The 21386-nt window shown below is 45.8% G+C and overlaps 1 protein-coding gene across 1 annotated transcript in view; it reads right to left on the minus strand.

Moving 5' to 3' along the window:
- Nucleotides 1-21386, minus strand: part of LOC119457053 (hemicentin-1) — a 139845-nt gene that overhangs the window by 32576 nt on the left and 85883 nt on the right. The window lies entirely within an intron of this gene.

The following is a 21386-nucleotide window of genomic DNA, read 5'->3' on the forward strand; positions in this document are numbered from 1 at the left end:
AACATAGGGCGCTTTGTTTTTGAACGCCTACCGGAAGCAAATCGTGGAAGTCGGCAAAGTTTTCCTCCACCAAGAGTGCGAGAATGAACGAGGGCGATCGAGAATCTGGGAGACAGTGTCCATCATTTTCTGCTTCGACTGAGCCCAGTTAAAGCGTACAAAGAAAAAAAATTAAAAATGCACAGAAAGAAAGCCCAAGAACTTGAGTTTGGCCTTGGAACACACTACGCTCTTCCGGTCCATCGAAAGGTCAAACAGCAGCTTTTGGACTAAGGTAATTTTCTTTTCTTCTCCCCGCACTATAATGTTTTCCGCGCAAGGTTCCTGGAACCACTGGTACTCATTCGCTGCTCTGCCATCCTACCAGCAGCATTATTTTTCATATGTTCTTTTATGGCAACCAGTTTACGAAAAAATAACACTTAAAACATTTCACAAGTGCTTAAACTCACGCTTTTCAAATACTTCGAAACCTGTTCTAAATCAAGAAAACTATAAAAAATGAAGGAAGCCACGGAGATTGCTCTTGCTTTTTTTTTCTATTTCGTTCTGCAAAAAGAACCGGTAAACAATCTCAAGTGCGTGTCTGCATCAGGCAAGCATTGAGGTCAGCGTTCTTTGAGGCCATACGAGGGATTTCGCATGAGCGCCTCGGCAGACAAGGAGGCAGAAATGTAGGCGCCTTCGTCACCCCTCTAGGTGCTGTAATATTGGAATAGAAGGCTTGAGAGGGGGCGAAGGACATCACATTCACCGAAGGCTGTTCTGTAAGGCGAAGTGAATGGACGGAGTTTTTAGTCACCATTTTCAAGGCGCTAAAGATGGGCTTTGATGTATTGAGTCGGGGCTTGCTAATGTCTAAACATGGACAGCGCTCGCCCGCGTCTGTCGTGTCTTCTTCGCGTGTGTGTCTACTTATTTGCGCTATATCTTAATGTGACTATGTTAGACCAACTAGCCCAACAGGCGGTCCTTCTGATGACTTTCTTTAACATGAATTTCTGACTGGCACCATGCTAAGCTTCGTTGCTTTGGCACATTCTAGACAAATAACTCCTTGCGAAATTTATGTGACGCGACCAAGGTGCAAGGTCACACCTGCGTGCTTTCTGGTTGAACTTTAAATGTTTTCTCACATGTCATATGTTGTACGTCACGGGGGCTTAGCGGCGATAGCATTGCGCTGTTAAGCTCGACGTTGCGCTTTCGACTCCCGGCTTCATGGTGGCATTTCGATCAGAGTAAAATAAAGAAACGCTGGTGTTGTTAGATTTAGGTGCACGTTCAAGAGACCCAGGTGCTCTTTCATTTTTCAAGATGTACACGAAGCCAACAAACAAAGACACGAAGCAGGACATACGGGTTATTATTTGTACTAATTGAATTAAAGATATAAATAATGGGTATGAAAGTGGATAAAAAACAACTTGCCGCAGGTGGGGAACGATCGCACGTCTTCACATTACGCGTGCGATGTTTTTACCAATTGTGCTACCGCGGCGACGTTTTTCCATCCACTTTCTCCGGTATTTATGTTTTGCCACTAGAACTAAACCTGGGAGTGTTAGTCAGCGCCACCACTCAGAAACCTTGGCGGTGGATGGGGAACATCCTTTCTGCCGCAGGCGTCACGAGTAGGTGATCTTTTTGGCTGAAGGCAACTGGTCAATAAACCCACACATGCTACCTGAAAGCCGGATTCGAGACCCTCGTTATGTAATGAACGAGAAGGAAGGGTTCCCCTTCTTATTGTCTATTACACCCGTAATGCGAAGACATAGGATCGTTCCCCACTTGCGGCAAGTTGGTTTTTGATCCCCTTTCATTGGAATTAATTTGCCATTTCTTTAATTCAATTAGTGAGTACAAGTAATTCCCCCTATGTTGTCGTTGGTGTGAATGTTTGCTGGCTTCCTTTGATATGATTAACAAAATCGGGCCCCTCGGTTGTGACAAAATGTGACATAAACACTGGAAGCACCGCATTTCCCAACTTTTCTCTTGTTTCACAATTTCTGCAAAGCTTCCCAATTCGAATAAACACGAATCACGAATGATGCTTCAAAGTAAATGAGAAAATCCAAGTATAGAACAGCGTTATAGTCGACCGTCGGATGCAAAAGCCTCAGGGACACGGAAATATTCGTTTCGCAAGGAAAGCTCCGTTTCGGCCGGATGGTTTTCCTCTCAAATCCGCACGAAGGCACCCATACGAAGGCATCCACATGAACCCGCGTAACTCTGTCACATGGACGTATTATTCAAAATGAAACATATACAAGGGAATAGAAAAATACATGAGGGAAGCTCGCACTGCCATTTGATCACATTTGCCTAGAACTTGATACTTGTTGTATACCTACAAGAGATTACGTGAAATGAAGCGAATGTTAAACTACAGAAAGAAAGCAGGTTAAAGCTGCTTGCCTATATATCCTATTGGGAATGGTTTATATATATATATATATATATATATATATATATATATATATATATATATTGCAAACGTAAAATAATGGCATAAAAGGCAGCTTCATTTTTGTCGTTTCTGTTTCTATATAGGAAAACAAGCTCGTGTTCTTCTACGCTTTCTTGCTTGCGCCCAAGCAGGCCTCCATTCAACTTAATTTCCTTTTTTTTGGCAAACGTTACCTTCTAGCTTTTATTTTTTAGAAGGAACACCTTCGTGTCGTCCTCGTTTACGGAAATTTTGATGAATGATGTTCTACAACACATCTCTTTGGATAGAGACATCCGCCACGTATTTGTTTGTTTGCTCCGTCTCCTGAATATTGAAGATAAACAGTCCTCGTCACAGCGGGCCGAGGCGTGATAGCAACGATGGATCTCTGCTCAATCTAGGATTTGGGATAAGGATTGAAATTTAAGTGGATGGTACACGCATCTGTGATTCAAGTGGCATGCGCAAATGTCGCATTGCACACAAGTGGAAACACCAGTGTTGTATATAATCAACACGTCAGGAGACTTAAGCTCAAACTCGATGTTCGTTTCCTTCTTAGAATGTGCTGAATAGTAGCTTTCTTCACGTTTCTGTTTTGGTGGTACCGACGAGGACGGTGCAGCTTATTGTGTGTCGATTAGTATGAATATGAATTTGGGGACAGGCCAAGTTGGGGGGGGGGGGGGGGGGGGGCGAGAAATTTTCCTTCAAATGGCTCAATACTCTGCAGGATTTGTTTCTTTCTTAGCGAATACGTCCGATTGGTACTTGACGTTGCTTTTCTATAGCCTCATAATTATATCCCCTAGCCGTAAGGTAATCTGTTTCATTACTCAAACGTTATTTATTTATTTATTTATTTATTTATTTATTTATTTATTTATTTATTTATTTATTTATTTATTTATTTATTTATTTATTTATTTATTTATTTATTTTTATTTGTAGTTCCCCGACGAGCGCTTTTACATGATGGGTGGGCTTTTTTTTTTTTTTTATCCATAAGTTCTTCAATAATGCGTTTGTAGTGGGTTGTGTTTTATTGAAGCGCTGCGACGGCAGGAAGGTCATTCCAGTCCTCTGATGCCTTAATGAAAAGTGAGGTAGCACTGGAAACAGTACGGTCTTGAGATGGGTATACGGTCTTGTGGTGGTTGGTACGGCTTGATTCACAGTATTCTGAGTACAATGTTATCTCTCCGAGTTTATTTGCGGAAGAACTTGTGGAAGAAAGACGGGTGACTTGGCGGTGTGTCGTAAGGCTAGAGGGATTGGCTTGTGGTTTAAGTTTGAATGAGCTATAGATTCATGAATAGTTGGAAAAAAATAAATGATATTGTGTGGCTGTGCATAAATTCAAGCATGATAATATTGTTAATATGGTTGGTAATAATCCTTAAGGAGGGCACATGCGTATTCAAGTTTAGGCCTTACTCTAAATCAATGAGTCAGAAGTTTGAGAAAGGGGGGCAACAATGGGATATTACGGTGAAGGACACCAACAACGCGATATTCTTCATTTATTTTGGTGCCTATGTGCTTGAAGCAAAATAGATAAGCGGACAGGTTTATTCCTAAGTACTTGTAAGTGCTAACGGAGGAAATCAGAGCACCAGAGATTACGGGAAGAATAGATTATAGGGAAGAATTTATTGCGTATAAACATTTGCCATGATAGATAGATCGGAGGCCAGACTGAAGGGATCGAACATTGTTGCGGCTGCTATTAGGGCGATATAGGACGCAGTTGTCTGCAAATTGACGGATCGTTGAAGAATTGTTAGTTGGGAGATCTTTAATATAGATAAGATAAAGTAAATGACGGAGAACTGTCCCCTGAGGAACACGAGATATGACGGGTGATTGGGAAGAGTTATCATTGGCGTAGATGAACTGTTGGCGCTTGCTTAGCAAGTTACGTATCCTGTTTAATACGAGATATTGAAGGTTTATACGTGCAAGCTTTAGGAAAAGCCGGCTAAGAGCTACCTTACCGAATGCCTTTTCAATGTAGAGAAACAGAGCATCAACCAGTGTTTTACTATCAAGGCTAGAACTAACGCCATTAGTGAAAGGGTGCGAGCTGGTTGTCATTTGAACTAGTAAATGCGCTGTGTTGCTATAAAAAATTATCGTTGAAATAAGTTAGCTTTTTTATGTTCGACGGAACAAAATTCAGGCTGGAAGGCAGTAAATGTACAAAAAGATGGAGGCAGAGAGAGAAAGATCAGAGAGAGAGAAAAGTCATATGGGAAAGGCGGGGAGGTTAACCAGACTGAGCCCGGTAGGCTAACCTGCACTGGGAAAGGGGGAGAATGGATTGAAAGAGGAGAAGGAAGAGAGAAGTTCACAGTTCACACCTTGCACATTTACAGTCAAGCTTTCATCGCTGAGTTTCGTCACAGGCGGTCATACAGGCTTGTGCACTTCAAAAAAACGCAGCAGCACCTTTGTTGCCATAGTCAAAGCGGCCGACCAGACAAAAAAAAAAAAAAACAATCCCACTTGCTACTGAACACATGCACTACTCTAGGGAGGAAGTAAGATAAACAAATAGACAGAAACCACCACGCACATACGTGGACATTGGGGCGCAGACGTAGATCAACACCAGTCAGCCGTAAAGCCGCTTGCACATGTCATATATAAAAAATAACCATATACGGTTTATACAAGGCACAAAGTAAGCTATAGTTTACATAATGTCCTCTTGGAGATATTGTTGTATGGGACCTGCTTTTGACAGAGAGACAGACAGCAAGCAACAAACTTTTGTATTTACAGTACAATGTATTTTAGAATAGGACAATCCCGCTAACCATCTAATAAGAAGCGCGGCGTTGTTTTTTCTTTGTTTTTTTTTTCCTGTCGCGATGTATTCCAATGTTTTTGTTTATTATCGTTTATTTAAGTACACCGAAAATAACTTTTTGCAGGTGAGACAAATCCTGACTGAAACTGCGTGTTTTCTCACTGCTAAATTGTTTTAGCGCAAGCACAACACCAACGTAGGAGGCACACGAGACAACGCATTGTTTTTTTTTTCCTTGTCAAAGAAGAATAAATTGCAGTTTCAAACGGTTTTTATAGGATTGTGATGAAACACTGGCTATATTAAGACATAACATGACGTATTTGAAGATTTAAGATAATTTGGAAATGTAAGGTAATTCGGCAGAAAAAAATAACCACATGCGGTGGGCAAACCACTGATTTGAGAAAATGTAGGCACCGAGGCCTGTTGGTGTAAAGAATCCGGTTTCATGAACATAATTTTTACCGCGTGCAGGAAGTGCCTCGACTGCTTAAATTTCAGGCGATGAATGATAGCGTCGTTCTTGTGGAGCAATTATACCATTCTACGAGCGCGCTCGGCATTTGTACATATCGCACTAATGTCTACGTCAAGACAGACTTCTCTACAACTAGAGAGTTTGTGCGAGCACTTTTCACTGATTCTCTCTGTAGAAAGTTTGACTCAGTAGTATATAGATGTGTTTTCAAGTTCGAACGCTGCCACGATAAACTAAACGTGCCTTATCTACTAGGTATAAAACAAACCAAGTTCCTTAACGTGGGATAGAATTTACGTCCTTAGATTCTTATACGAATGAATGCTTCATCTAATCTAGCATCACGTTAGAAGTCTTCAATGATTCGAAACAAGCTGCTAGCGTCACCAGCACGGTAATGTGGCGGTGGGTCATGGCCTTATGCAGAGATTTCGATACTTCAAAAGCCCTTCAGAAAAAGCTGCACGTCTTTTTATTGTATTCTTCTCAACGCTAAGTGTTCTTCAAGCGTCGTGCAAGAAAACCGGGTGACAGACGCTGTCATTTACATATTGGCTTTGAAATGTTTAGCGAGGTCTGAAGGTGCTCGCACGCGTTATAATGCAATTATGTAAGGCCATCCGAAAAATAATTTTTGTTGCGTATAGAATCATCACTATCACCATCATGATCATCAGCCTATATTTATGTGCGCTGCAAGACGAAGGCCTCTTCCTGCGATCTCCAATTACCCCTGTCTTGCGCTAGCTGATTCCAACTTGCGCCTGCAAATTCCTTAACTTCATCACCGCTGGCTTCTAAAGTTCTACAACTTTAGAAGCCAGCGGCATTTGCCCCCTCAAAGGCGGATGCATACGAGCCTCCACCAATGGGCGCGCACTGAAGACTTGCGTCATGAGCCGGACGGCCGGTGTCCCCGCCGACGGAGAGCATGCAGCCCGCGCGTCAAGCCGGGGCGAGTCGCGTCAGCGGGACTATTTATTTAGTCGTGGAGGAAATCGGCTGCTGCGCTTCGGTCATATGGGCGGGGCCTCTCCTGTCTTCTTAACTTGTACCCGACTATAGTTTTCTACCGTCCTCGAATGCGCTTCCCTTCTCTTGGTACCCATTCTGTAACTTAAATAGTCCGCCGGTTATCTATCCTACGCATTACATAGCTTGCCCAGGTCAATTTTTTTTATCGTAAGGTCAATTAGAATACCGGCTATCCCCGTTTGTTCTTTGATCCACACTGCTCTCTTCTTCCTGTCTCTTAACGCTAGGCCTAACATGCTTCTTTCCATCGCTTTTTGTGCGGTCTTTAACTTGTTCTCGAGTTTCTTTGTTAGCCGCCAGGGGGCCAGGGAGTGCGGACGTGGTTCAAGTCGGCTCCGTGAAAAGTTGCTTTGTCTGGTGGAAACAGTGCCGATTCATAGAAATAAGTGGTGTGATCGCCTATCGGAAGTCCCAAGGATCACCTGGACTTCAATTTTATGACTGTAAGTGGACTTTTGGATATTTTACGGCCACTTTTATGTCGACCGCGTCTCGCGCCTAGCGAAGGCAAACGATAGCCTTGAACAAACGCGGCGGCTCGGCGGCGGCCGTTGCCCCCGGCGCCCGCTGCGGAACTCCGCTGTGGAGGCACGATGACCATGGAGGTGACCGTAGAGGGTACCGAAATTACCCCCGAAGAATTGAGAACAGCGGATTGGATCACGAAAGTGGGGAAACATGTCAAAGAGCTGCAGGACCTTGCGAGAGACGAACGGCGAGAAAGCCAGAATAACGGCGAGCGGGCGGAACGCGGTGGCGAGTCCGGGGAGGGCAAGAAGGCGGCAGCGGCGAACGCCGCGTATAAGAAGCTGGGGCAGAAGATCGCGGAGCGCTCAGTTGCGTCGCACCTCCCACGATTACCGGCGAACGACTACAAAATAATCCTTCGGCCGAAGAACGGGCTGGCGCTCGCAAAAGTTCCAACTACCAGGCTGAGTGCTGCGGTGCGCATGGCAGCGCAAATTCCGTGGGTTAAGGGGCAAGAAAAGGACGTGATGATTGTCAACGACAAGCAAGGCACTCTGATTTTCAGCACCCCAGACATGGACACTGTTTGGAAGGTGACCAAGATTAAGTCTATCAAGATCGAAGACAAGGACTACGAAGTCACGGCGTACCTCGCGCCGCACGAAGACAACGGGCGGGGTGTGGTGCACGGAATCGACCCGAGATTGACAATAGAGGAACTGACAGAGGCCTTCGGTAACCCGAGGAACCCACCGATACTTGGCGTTAGGAAGATTGGCAACTCCAGCTCGGCAATCGTCACCTTCAAAAACGAGACAGTGCCGAGGTGGATGTACTGTTATGGCGTACCTCTGAAGTGTGTGCTCTACAAGAAACGCTACGAGGTGTGCTACCAATGTGGCGAGCTAGGACACAGATCGGACGTATGTGTCAGCGAACAAGTTCAATGTCGGGGATGCGGAATGACGTCTCCACCTGAGGATCACGCATGTGAGCCCAAGTGTAAGTTGTGCGGCAAAGGACATTTCACAGCGGACCGGAAATGCAAGGAAGCTTTCAGGACCCCTTACACGATAAAGAAGAGGCAATGGGAGGCTAAGCTGCGCTTGGAGGAGGAAGAGCGTAAGGCGAAGGAGGCCGAAGTAGGAAGGAGCAGATGGGAAAACAATCAAGGGAGATCCAGGAGTCCGTCAAGACAGCGGAGCATGTCGAGAGGGAGGTCGGATTCCTTCCCACGACTGCCCCAACGGCAGGAAGGGGAGAAGCAACAGAATGCGGGGACCTCCGGCGGCGCTGTCGTCAACAATCCATTGAGAGCCCCGTCGCCGAACAGAAAGGTGGGTTGGGCCGGCAGGGCCTCCCAGGATAAACGCGATGAGGAAATGTTTCAGATTAAGGAAGAGAATCGCATGCTTAAAGAACAGCTAGCGGCGATGAGTAGGCAAATTGAGGAGCTTAAAATAGCTCTTAAACCTAATACAGCACCGGTTAAACAACCGCAAGTGTCTCAAAAGCCAAATGTAGAAGGATCAGAGGAACAGATGGCGGCTCCGCCCCCTGCTAAGAAGAGGGCGAAGGAAATGGAGAAGCCCATAATAGATAAGGACATAGAGACAGTGATAGACATTAAAATAGCGAAACTGGAGGAAACATTTGAGACCAAATCTAGTCAGGACGATGAATGGCGCAAGGCCTTCGAGGAACGCATGTTGGGGATGTTCCAAAATCTGACACAGCAGTTGCATCAGCGAGATAACAATCTCACAGAGAGACTGCATCAGAGGGATAATAAACTCACTGAAGAACTTAAGGCAGAATTTGCGAAGAGGGATCGGGCATATGAAGAGCTCACCCAGCAAGTATTAGGAAGTCAGCTGAATCAGCTAGTTGGGAGTCATGGCTCATAGATCCAATAAAAACACCGTTTGGCAATGGAACTGTAGAGGCTTCACGCGCAAGCGTGCGGTCCTACAGGAATTCCTAAGGAACGGGGATCGACCGGAGCTAATAGCACTACAGGAATGCGGCAGAAAGGCAAAATTGTCGGGGTACAAATCTTATGTAGGCGAGGGCGAAAACACGCAGGTGGCCACCCTAGTCAGGCGAAACGTCACGGCGGTGCAGCATGACACTGGGAGTACACAAATCGACCACGTTCTCGTAGAACTGATACCGCGAAGAAAGAGAGACGGTAGCTTGTTTGTATTAAATGTCTACAGCTCTCCCAGACAAAGAAAATGCGACTTCGGGGATCTCTTCGCGATGACGCGACGTATGATTAAGAACAACCCGCTGTTGATTGTGGGGGACTTTAATGCTCACCACACGGCATGGGGATATAAGCAGACTTCGATCAAGGGCAGGAAATTGTGGGACGACATACAAACTCATAATCTGGATTTAATAACCGACCCGATGCAGCCTACGAGGAAGGGAACTAGTGTCGCGTGTGACACGACACCCGACCTCACTTTGACGGGGAGCGGCACTAGAGCCACGTGGTGCAATACAAAGGAGGACTTGGGCAGCGATCACAAAATCATAGAAGTGGTGGTAGAGGGAGGCCCGGCAACCCCCCGGAAACGGAGGGTAGAGGCCGTAAATTGGGACTTTTGCAGGGCACTCAGGGACGACCCGTCTCCCATCTCTGATATTGCGCAGTGGAGCGATGGCGTAGTGCGCACTGTGAAAGAAGCCACCGAAGCGGTGGAAATTGAGGGGGACAACAAAGCGCTAGACAGGAGATTAGTTAACCTCTGGAGGAAAAAGAAAAGGCTTGAGGACCGACTTCGACAGAAGAGATGGGCTCGAAATATCAGGAAACAGATAGCTGCTTTAAACAAGGAAATTGAAGAACACGCAATCACGCTCACGAAGCAAAATTGGGGGAACGTCTGCGATCAGATGGAGAGGAATATGAGTACCGCGGGAACGTGGCGACTTCTTCGTCACCTCTTAGATCCGGATAGCACAAAGTCAGCGTCCACACAACAGCTGGAAAGAATGGCGCATCAATTTGATGGCACTAAGAAAGAACTCTTAGAAGAAGTTAGGAATAGGTACATCAATCCCGCCGGACTTGAACCTCTCCCGGCCTACGGAGGAGGAGAGAATTCGGAATTAGACGCCCCGATCTCCCTGGCTGAGGTCAGAGCAGAGATTAATCGGCTAAAGACTAAGTCAGCGGCAGGGCCGGACAGAGTGAGCAACAAAATGCTCCGTAACTTAGACGACAGCTCAATCGCCAACCTCGCAACGTACATGCAGGAGTGCTGGGAGAAGGGGACGATACCGCAGGAGTGGAAACTCGCCGACCTCATTTTCATTCCCAAGCCGGGTAAAAAACTGGGCTTCGAGAACCTCAGGCCTATATCGCTCACCTCCTGCGTGGGTAAGCTTATGGAGCACGTCGTTCAGACGCGGCTGAATAGGTACATGGAGGAAAATGGACTGTATCCGGACACCATGATCGGTTTTCGACCAAAGCTGTCGGCATGCGACGTGATGCTGCAGCTCAAGGATGAAATTATAGACAAGCAAACGCGAGACACGAAAGTGATCGTGGGGTTAGATGTGGCAAAGGCATTTGACAACGTGAGGCACGTGTCTATCTTGGAGAATTTGAACTCACTCAATGTCGGGGAGAAAGTGTACCATTACATCAAGGACTTTCTTACCAACAGGAAAGCCACTCTCAAGATAGGGGAAGAATCTATAGAGAACATTGAACTGGGTAACGTGGGGACGCCGCAGGGCTCGGTTTTATCACCTACCCTCTTCAACATTGCGATGTTGAGACTCCCCGAAAAGTTGGGGGAAATTGATAATCTAAACCACACCATATATGCGGATGACTTAACATTATGGATGAACAAGGGCAGTGATGGGCAAATAGAAAGTTCCCTGCAAATTGCAATTGACATCATCGAGGAGTACCTGAAACCCAAAGGACTTAGATGTTCGGCCGAAAAGTCGGAAGTACTGTTCTTAATGCCCCCCGGAAAACGACGGCTTCACCAAAAGCGCGAGGCTGGCATCCAGCTGTACGTCAACGGCGCAGAGATCCCCGCGGTCGACAGTATCCGCGTCCTCGGGCTGAGGATTCAGGCAAACCGGAAGAACTATGAAACGCTTGCTAGATTAGAAGCCAGTTCAAATCAGACGTGTCGTCTCATCAGACGAATAGCGAACAGGCACGCTGGGATGAAGGAGGCGAATCTCCTGAGGCTAGCGCAAGCCTTCGTAATCAGTAGGATAGTGTACGTGGCACCCTACCTCAAGCTCAGTGGAGCAGAACGGAACAAACTCGAAATAATTATTAGGAAAAGTGTCAAGGTCGCGCTCGGACTCCCCCAGAACACGTCCACCGACAAACTGATGAGGCTAGGGGTATCGAACACTCTCGAGGAACTGATTGAGGCTGCCCTTACCGCGCAGCATCAAAGGCTACTTGGATCTAAAACGGGGAGGAAAATTTTAGAGAAATTGGGCTACGAGCCCAAACATGAGCAAGTGCGCTCAAGAGACATCCCCAGACAGATCAGGGACAAGATAAAAATACCTCCGCTACCCAGAAACATGAACCCTGCCTTTCACGACGGCAGACGTAAAGACAGGGCAGAGGCATTACAAACTAGGTATACTGGTCGACAGGACGTCCTATATACGGACGCTGCAGAATATGACAGCAAAGCGGCATATGCGGCCGTGGCGGTTAGAGAAGATGGAACACCAATGGCGTGCTGCACAGTCAGTGGCGTCGAGACGGTTGAAGCTGAGGAAGTGGCTATAGCCTTGGCCGTCAGCCAAAGGGGGGCAAAGGTGGTCATCAGCGACTCCAAAAACGCCGTGCGAAATTACGAATCGGGGAGGGTGACGGAGACTGCCATCCGTATATTAAACAGGGACGGGGGACCCAGACAGCTTGTTCTGCTCGTTTGGGCACCAGCTCACCAGGGACTTAGAGGGAACGAGGAGGCTCATTCGGTCGCCCGAGGTCTCACTTACCGGTCGACCCCCGGAACCTCCCAAGTCACCGAAACTATGAACAGAAGAGAGGATATGCGCGCATACCAGGAAATCACAGTATACTACAGACTAAATCGACAAATTTACCCGGCAGCGGACAGAACACTCAGTAAGAAAGATGAGGTTATGTGGAGGAAATTACAGACGGGGGTTTTCCCAAACCCCGTACTCTACAGCAAGTGGCATCCAAGAGTATTCGATTCAAAGTGCAAATTCTGTGATGAGGCAGCAAATCTGGTTCACATGGTGTGGACATGTCCGTCTAAGCATGATAGCTCGCGCACTCTAGAATCCTGGGAGGCTTTGCTCCGCAGCCCAGACCCCAACGTCCAGCAGGACATCATCGGTCAAGCCCTTGCTGCTGCTGTGTCTCAAGGTATTCCAGCCGACGGCTAGGGGCGACGGTGGAGAAGGATTTCTCTCCCGACGTTGACTGGTGTTTTTTTAATAAAGTTGTTCCTCCTCCTCGGCGATAGTTCGCCTAGGCGGTAGTCATGTTCAGTAAATCAACCGTCTGCTTACCCGTGACGTCTGTAGCACTACCAACACGCGCACTCGAACGCTTTGCAACACTCAAAAAAGTACACCGTGCGAGTGCAGAGTGGATCGGGTATGTTATTTTCGAATGTATGGGCCACAATAGGACACAGGCGTGTTCGTTTATTCTATATACAGGGTGTTTCATTTTAGCTGCACCAAATTTTGAAAAATTGCCTGTGGCAGATAGCACAATTATAATCGTTGATCTAAACTACTCGATGAGGCGACCATTACTTCCACGAGAAATCAACACGCCTAATTGAAGAAATAAGATAATTACGCTAATTAACTTTTTAATTAATTATGTTACGGCACATCTTTCAATCTACGAAATATAGCCGCTTTGTTCGCAAAGCATATCCACTTGGAACGAATTCTAAGGATTGAACCAGTTTCGAGATATTAATTTTCAAAGTGTCCGACGAAATGCATGGGCGTTCCAGGTAACTTTGTCCTTCAATGCATAAAACAGCGTTTTCCTCAAAAAGTTAACTGGAACGCCCATGCATTTCGTCGGACACTGAAAATTAACATCTCGAAACTGGTTCAGTCCTGAGAATTCGTTCCAAGTGGATATACCCTTGCGAACTCAGTGGCTATAATTCGTAGATTGAAGGATGTGCCGTAAAATAATTAATTAAAAAGTTAATTAGCGTAATTATCCTAATTCTTCAATTAGGCGTGTTGATTTCTCGTGGAAGTAATGGCCGCCTCATCGAGTAGTTTAGATCAACTATTATAATTGTGCTATCTGCGACAGGCACTTGTTAAGAATTTGGTGCAGCTAAAATGAAACACCCTGTATGTCGGGAGCACCCAATCACACCGTGACGTCAAAATGACGTGCACCGGAACTACTAGATGGGGAGATTTATTTTCCGGTTTTGCTCAACCAGCCAATCAGCGCTCACCTAAAGGCGACAGGCGAACTATCGCCGAAGTGGAACGTTTCAGAATACGGCCCCTGTACTGTAGCCAGGGCAGCCAAGCTACTTTCATTCGAAGTAGTGAGGAACAGGATACAGAGGCTCCTTCTATTACTAGCAATGAAGTTAGAGGGGCCTTGCAAGACATGACCATGGGAAAAGCTGCTGGAGAGGGTGGAATAAGTCGATTTAATCAAACATGGAGAAGATATCATGCTTGAAAAGCTTGCGGCCCTTTATGCGCAATGCCTCACGACTTCAAGTGTACCGGAGAGCTGGAAGACTGCTAACATTATACTAATCCATAAGAAGGTAGCCGTTAAAGAATTGAAAAATTATAGACCCATTACCTTGCTTTCAGTATTGTATAAATATTCACCAATATAACTTCCAATAGAATCAGGGCAACACTTGACTTCAGCCAACCAAGAAAACAGGCTGGCTTCAGGAAGGGATATTCTACAATGGATCATATCCATGACATCAACCAGGTAATCGAGAAATATGCGGAGTACACTCAACCTCTCTATATGGCTTTCATGGATTATGAAAAGACAGTTGATTCAGTATAGATACGAGCAGTTATAGAGGCATTGCGTAATCAAGGAGTACAGGATGCATACGTGAAGATATTGGCAAATATCAACACGGATTCCACAGCTACCTTGGTTCTCCACAAGAAAAGTAGAAAGTTACCTATCAAGAATGGGGTGATGCAACGACACACCATCTCTCCAGTGCTATTCACTGCATGCTTAGAAGAAGTATTCAAGCTTTTAGACTGGGAAGGCTTAGGAGGGTGAATCAACGGCGAATATCTCAGCAATCTCCAGTTTACAGATGACATATTCCTATTCAGCAACAATGGGGACAAATTACAACAAAGTATTAAGGACCTTAACCGAGAAAGTGTAAGAGTGAGCTTGAAGATTAATATGCGGAAAACAAAGGTAATGTTCAATACTTGGCAAGGGAACAAGAATTCAGGATCGCCGGTGAGCCTCTAGAGTCTGTAAAGAAGTACGTTTATCTGGGCCAGTTACTCACAGGGGACCCTGATCATGAGACGGAAGTTTACAGAAGAGAAAATTGGGTTGGAGTGCATACGGCAGGCATCGCCAAATTCTTACTGGGAGTTTACCACTGTCTTTGAAAAGAAAAGTGTGCAATCATTGCATTCTACCGGTGCTAACGTATGGGACAGAAACTTGGAGATCAACAAAGACGCTCGAGAACAAGTTGAGGGCCGCACAAAGAGCGATGGAACGAAACATGTTAGGCGTAACGTTAAGAGACAGGAAAAGAACGGTGTCGGTCAGAGAACAAAGGGGGATAGCCGATATTCTAATTGATATTAAGTGAAAAAAATGGAGCTGGGCAGGCCATGTAATGTGTAGGATCTATAACGGGTGGACCATTAGAGTTACAGAATGGATACCAAAAAAGGGAAGTGCAGTCGAGGACGGCCGAAAACTAGGGGGGGGGGGTGATGAAGTTAGGAAATTTGCAGATGCAGGTTGGAATCAGCTAGGACAAGACAGGGGTAATTGGAGATCGCAGGGACAGGCCTTCGTCCTGCCGTAGACATAAATATAGGCTGATGATGATGATGATGACAGTACCCAGAGCAGCCACGTAACTTTCGTTGGAAGTAGTGATGACAAAGATACAGAGGCTCCTTCTGTAACTAGCGACGCAGTTATAAGGGCCTTGCAAGTTATGTCATGTGGAAAGCCTTTTGGTGAAGACGGAATAACAGTCAATTAATAAAGACTGAGGAGATATGGTTGAAAAGTTTGTGCACCTTTTACGCAACGTCTCGCCACTTCAAATGTACCACACCCCAGAAAGCTGGAACAATGCCAACATTATACTAATCCATAAGAAGGGAGACGTTAAAGAATTGAAGAATTATAGGCCTATTAGCTTGCTTTCAGTATTGTGTAAAATATGCACCAGGATAATTTTCTATAGAATCAGGGCAACAAATGATTTCTAGCAACCAAGAATACAGGCTGGCGTCAGGAAGGGATATTCTACACTGGATCACGTCCATGTCACCAATGAGGTAATTGAGAAATATGCACAGGACAACCAGTCTCTCTATATTGCTTTTATAGATTGTGAAAGTGCATTTAATTCAGTAGGGATACCAGCCGTCATGGACGTATCGCTTAATCAAGGAGCACATGCCTGCAAAGGTTTCGCAGTTACCTTATTTCTCCAAAAAGTAAAGTAGAGAATGTACTTTAAAAAGAAACGCCAATCTGTCTAATCTTATTCACTGTATTCACGACTGGGAAGGCTTAGGACTGAGGATCAACAGAGAGTATATCAGCCACTTGCAGATTATATTGTCCGGTATAGCAACACTGGCGATGAATAGCAACAAATAATTGATGATCTTAACCAAGAAAGTGTAAGAGTAGAGTTGAAGATTAGTGTGCAGAAGACCAAGGTAATGTTCAATAGCCTGGCAAGGGAACAAGAATTCATGATCGCCAGTGAGCAACTAGTGTAGAGCGGCATACATTTATTTTTTCATATTCTGTAGAGCCTGTACCATTGTGTAAGGCCAATGGGATCAACGATCTGCTTTTACTCTTAGATACAACCTTACACCTTTGTGTTCACACTAATCGCGTTGCAATGCGGGGTCTGTGCTCTCTCAGCTCTGTTTGCAGACTATGACGGGAATTATATTGTCCTACACCGTTCCGCAAGTTCTACACAACAATCGGCGTACCTTAACTTGAATACGCATCGCTGGTATAGAATAGAACTTCTATATTCAACAGTGACATCGAAGAACGGGTCTACGAAACGTTTCTTGGCATATACCATCATCACTTTCATAACACCTGTACTGTACCTCGTTCTAGCACCGTTGGATTATCGGCACTGCCATCTCTTCCTAGCCGAAGTAATCGTGCTGACGTACTGTCTCTTTTCACACTTCTTCATTATATCCTTACTTAGCTGTTCTTCATTATATCCATAAACGTTCTAAATGTATTAAATAGGCGGAAACTAACAATTGTGAACTTGAGTACTTTATCAAAAACAGAGTTATATAAAATGATGTGTTCATTTCAACAATTAAAGCGCAGCTAGTTTTCGTGTTATGTAAATATTTTATTCGCAATTTCTTGTGAAAGACCACATATGCCTATGTACTTTTATGTGCCATTGTTTTCTGCTGCCGGTGCTTGTTGTTTTTCTTTTGTTTTAGGGGTGATGGGGCTCGTCAAGCTGCTTCTATGCAGCTTTTTTCGAGTCATACCCAACCACAAATGCACATTTCTCATGTACCATGTGGTTGAATAAACTCAAACTCAATTTGGCCCCAACTCGTGAAGTGGCCAGAATAGGGTCACCTGGCGAACTGTAGGAAGAGCATTCGAAAATTACACTTCCGGCGTTCGCATTCGAAAGCCAGAACTATATGGCTTGGAAATATATACCATTTGTATTGGGGGTCCGGATTACTTTTGACCATCTGTGGTTCTTTTACGTGCGCGCATTGCTCATTCTTGGATTGCGCCCCTTTCGGAGTGCGGCTACCGCTGTCGGTAGTAAAACACGCGATATCGCGTTCAGCGGTACACCGCTGTGGTGCAGTACGCCACTGAGCCACCACAGTCTGTCTACAACTCGTTCTCTGTCGGCCGCAAACAAATCTGCGTTCGCAGGACAATGCTCACAGATGCTCATTTGTTTCTTTTTTGGGGGGGGCGGGAGGGGAGGGGCGGGGCGGGAGTGGACTGGCTTTGCCAGGAAGACCCTTGTCGCGGAGAATTTTGCAAAAGATGAGTAGCCACAATGCCGAAATAAAGACAGTGGCGCCACCACGCATAAGCGTCTAAACCAACGGCCTCAGAGCGTCCGCGGCATTTCGAGAAGGGCGGCTGTTTATCTAGGCCCATAACATTGCTGGGCGCAGCATCGCACACGGCTGCTATTTTTAAGTTGCGATCGGTGAAAGCGAAAACAAAGGCGGCCGAAGGCTTGCTGCGCGGGTTTCCCAGCCTCCACCAGAATCAACAGCGCCTGCTTCGAGGGATGCGTCGTCTGTCTCGAGATCGCGTCGTTCGCAGTTAATGGTAAGTCATTTTCTTCTCCCTTGAATCTATGATAGTGACGAAATGGTTCTTTGCACTCCTTCAAGTCTTAATTCTTTACCCCTAAAATGAATCATGATTATACCCACATTTGCGTAACATTCGTGTAAGAATGGTGTTTGAATAAATTGTAAGTCACTACAAATTTGCGTAAAAGTGCACCTGTTCGCTTCACACGACACAGTGAATCAGGGGCGTAGCCAGGGGGGGGGGAGGGGTTGAAACCCCCCGGAAATTGTTTCCGCAACAACTCCCCCCCCCTACCCACCCTTTTTTCTCGTCGCTTCGCGCTGACATGAATCAAGAAACCGGTGCTACTATCCCAATGTCATTCCTGGGTGCTTCCGTTTAGATTGGGAATTTACAGGGAATCATGTCTGCGTACGGAAAAACGTGTCGCGGTGTTTGTCAAGGCTTTGGCACTCTGTGATGTTTTGGGCGCGGATGATGCGGCGGCCTCATTCTGAAGCAACAAATGCGCAACAAATGTTGCATGCGCTCTCGTTGCACTCCTGTTGCATGCGCTGACAGTTCTCGTCAGAGTTCACGTGTCCTGAGAAATTGATTATGTGCACTATGCACTGAACAAGATCGGAGTTCATTCCTGCATCACTAGTGCACTGATCAGTCGAGATTCTGTGAGGTACCAGGCCGCTTCCTGTTCGCGCTGGCTTAAGTGAACCAAAAATGGAGTTGCTCGTACACTTAAAACTGCGTACACATGCCATATCTATACTATGCGGTGAACTATTCTGTAGAATTCTGAATCTCTTGACATAAAGAAAAATGACGGCTGCACGCTCGCACACAGCGGAAGGCGCAGCGGCCTATGCACTTGCCGCAGAAAATGCAATACTCTCGTTTGACAGGCAGCGTGTCGACTCTTCATGCGGGGAATTCTACTGCTTAGCGCTACAAGAATACTCGGCTCACGCCCTGACCTGGACCACTGCATAATCTGCTGCCCAGTGCACAACGGACTGGATGGGAATGAAAGGGCAGACCCCATAACTCGAGGAAGTAATGACTGAGTGGCGGCCAGAATCCTAGAGGAACCTCCGTCCGCAGTGCGCGACATATGGGAAAATTAGAACAGAGAGAGACGAACATTCGGCCTTCCGCACTCCAAACTAACCAGAATAGAATCGCGGGACTGGTGTCGCATCCAAACGAACTCATAAGCACACCTAAATCTCCTATGCAATATGCACCGGGCGCATTACACAGACACCTGCCCGTGATGTGGAGCAAAACCCACGCTCGCTCACATAACGTGGGACTGTATGGCTATGCCGAGAGACATCAACTCACCCCTTTTAAGGCTGACAGACTTCGTACGGCAGTGGGAGGCACTGCTCGCAAGTGAGGACCTGGAGAGCCAACAGGCCCTCCTGTACCAAGCTCAGCGAGCCGCCAAGCCCAGTGGAGCCCTGGTCTGGAGCCCCCCCCCCCCCCCCCCCCCTCCCGAAACACAATTCTGGCTACGCCCCTGCAGTGAATACTGATTTGTCCCAAGGACACATACTGGCTATACAACTACCAGCGCATAGATGATTTCTTTGCCACAAATACTCAATAAATATAAATTCACTGCACGTTTACGTCGCTGTTCTCTGGTTCCTAGGCATTCACCTCGCCATTAGGCACCTTCATCGTCAAGTGGAAGGTGCAGGCCCGGAGAGGTGTTTCTTAAGCAATTCTCCATCGCATTGATTGTTGAGGAGCTTGATAGAAGTTCGAGAACTACTTCAGCCGATGACAGCACTGCCCTCAGCACGTTGACATCGGAGAGGAGCTTCAAGTCAACGCGCGTTAGTCGGTATTTTAGTAAATGTCCCGTTTCTCGACATGAAATTACGTGTAGCACATACCTAGTGATAATTTTCAAGTTTTAGAGTTTTTAAGAATTGCCTACGGCAGATTGGAGCATTCTAGCCCTTGAGCTGGAATATTCAGTGGCGGACATTACTTGCTCGAGAAATCGAAACACATCTAAGATGATTAATTTGTTCAGGACTAAATCCCGTGGCTACACCTTCAAGGGCTCTGATAGAAACGGTAGTAAGGCATTCATGATTAATTTCGAACACCTGTGCTCTTTAATGTAAGCCTATATTCCACTCACACAAGGGTGTATGTGTTTAACCCTCATCGGAATGAAGTCAGTGCTGCCAGGAACCAAACCAACCTCATGCTTAGCAGAACTCCATGGCTACTCAGAGTTCACGACCGTGGTTCGATGTTGCTGTTAGCTTAGCAGTAATGACTGCTCTTGCGACGAAGCAGAAAGTTCCCCCTAAAAAAGTACATTTTCTACACTATTTCTTCGATCTGGCTACTAATATTATCCTGAAAGAGACGGCAGCATCGGCTCCTGGTCATGGCCATACTTCCAAGGGAATGAAATGCAAGAAAGAAGCTTGTGTACACAGCGTTGCATGCACGGGAAAGAAATCTGATGGGCCAAAATTCTTGCATAAGCCTAGTGTTGCTTGGTTACGTTAATTTGACAAACATACATAAGCGTTGATATTATTCAGTGCGTCATTTGCACGCTCCAGCAACAGTACCGGGTGTTCAAAATTAAGCTTTATGGAATTTTTAAAATCGACTGTGGCAGGTAGCATAATTTTTATCATTGAGCTGGGTTATTCGATGAGGCGGACATTAGTAGCACAAGAAATCGAAACACATATTCAACTAATTAACAAAAACTGACTAATGCACTTCTTAGTTAATTACTTTACGACACATATTGCAATTAACGAATTGTAGCTGGTGAGCTTTTCAGGCGTATCCACTTGGAAGGAATTTCCAGAATGACAACAGTTTGGAGATATGCGCCATCAAACTCGCCGTAAAAATGCACTGTTGTTACAATTAATTTTTTCCAGAATACTGTGTTATATATTGAGGCACAAAAGTAACTGGAACGCCCATGTACTTCGTCCCACACTTTGGGAAACAATATCTCAAAACAGGTGTCGTCCTGAAAATTCATTTCAAATGGATGCGTCTTGCAAACTCAACGGCTACAATTCGTATGTTGCAATATGTGTCGTAAAGTAATTACCTAAGAACTTATTTAGGTAAATTTTGGTAATTAGTTGAATATGTCTCCATTTCTCATGCTACTAATGTCCGCCTCTTCGAATAACCTAGCTCAATGATAAGTATTTGCTACCTGCCCGAGGCGATTTTTCAAAATTCCGTAAAGTTGAATTTTGAACACCCTGTATTGAGCTGACAATTGAGCTGACAATACGACGCGCGTATTTACTAGCGCTGCTTGGGGAAGACCAACACATTATTAGCGAATTTGTGACGGCATGGTGCTATCGACAGAAACAACAGAACTCTGAGCCAGAACTTTCTGGCTTCTTTTTCCGCGTACCACCGGAGTTTGGGTGATTCTTTGATTGCTTAGCAGCCACTTGATACACGCCGCCGTAGCCAGCGTCCTTTCAGCATACATCCATACACGTGCCCGATCTTTATTCGAGGGTATGCC

The sequence above is a fragment of the Dermacentor silvarum genome, chromosome 6 (assembly GCF_013339745.2).
Source record: "Dermacentor silvarum isolate Dsil-2018 chromosome 6, BIME_Dsil_1.4, whole genome shotgun sequence".
NCBI classification, from domain to species: domain Eukaryota; kingdom Metazoa; phylum Arthropoda; class Arachnida; order Ixodida; family Ixodidae; genus Dermacentor; species Dermacentor silvarum.